We start from the raw sequence: 1,247 nt of genomic DNA, 5'->3' as shown, positions 1-1,247 counted from the left end.
CACACACACACACACACACACACACACACACACACACACACACACGTCTGCTGTTTTATCTTGGCAAACAGCTCTTTGTCATGAATAAATAACCTGTCTTCTACATCATTCTGCCAATTATGCAGCCTCCTTGCCACAAGCTTATTAGAAATACTTAGAGATGGAAAGATTTTAATTGGTTCTCTCTATGAAATTATCCCCTAGCACTGGTCTTATTTGGAACTAGAACAGAGTGCCGATATTGTCAGAGGGTCAGGCTTATGGAAGGGTCTGGTAGCTGTAAGGAGATTGGCGTCATGGTCAAGGCTAGTGTGGGTTCCTAGACCTCAAGGCATTGGTTGAGAGGACACATTCTTCATTGGACTTGTCTACCCAGTTGAACATAAGGTCTTGGGGTAGAAATTTTTCAGATTATATTAGGGTTTAAAAAGAAAAAAATCTGCAGCCTTCTTGGAGATAGTATGTGAAAGAAAATCTCCATTAAGTAACTTTTCAAAATCCTGCATGCTCTGCTTACCTTATTGCTGAATCTATTAGGTAAGATTGAGTGAAGAGAAGGTCCAGTTTCATGCCTTGTTCTAGTTTCAATAAAGCGGTAACTAATGTGGAAACGTAATATGTATTTAACATCTGTGAAATCTGTGCACACAGGCCTCACTACATGCCATCCTTAGGTGAAATGGCACCAAGGAAACGTTATGCAGTGGTCGTGTATCACTGACTCTGGGTTCCTGTCTCTCCTAAATTCTTCCACCCTTTAGTATTTTCTTTCCTGATCTTCAAAGTCCCTTAAGATGAGATACAAGGAGGTCTCCCACCTACCACAAACTAGGAAATAAGCAAATAAAAGCGGAAATATAGGGTTAAAATACTTCTCCAACTTTGAAAAGAGAGGTAATTTAGTTCATAGTTCAAAAATCTCTTGTCTGATACACAACCTATCTGTTAGGGGTTCCTATCTCTTTTTGTTCTATACCCAAGAAGTCTAAAAAAATAAAATCCCTAAGGGAAGCTGAGGTAAGTCCGCTTCAGTATATTTAGAAAGACCACAGCCTACCCAAAGCCCTCTAATTATAAAAATAAAGGGCTGATAACCAGAATCTATCTAGAACTCAAAAAAATCAGCAAGAAAAAAATAAAACAACCCCATCCACAAATGGGCAAAGGAAATGAACAGAAACTTTTCAAAAGAAGACAGAATAATGGCCAGCAAACATATAAAAAAATGCTCAACATCTCTAATCATT

This window comes from Propithecus coquereli, unplaced genomic scaffold (assembly GCF_000956105.1).
Source record: "Propithecus coquereli isolate 6110/MARCELLA unplaced genomic scaffold, Pcoq_1.0 Scaffold105, whole genome shotgun sequence".
Classification (NCBI taxonomy): Eukaryota; Metazoa; Chordata; class Mammalia; order Primates; family Indriidae; genus Propithecus; species Propithecus coquereli.
Note: the sequence above shows the minus strand (reverse complement) of the source record.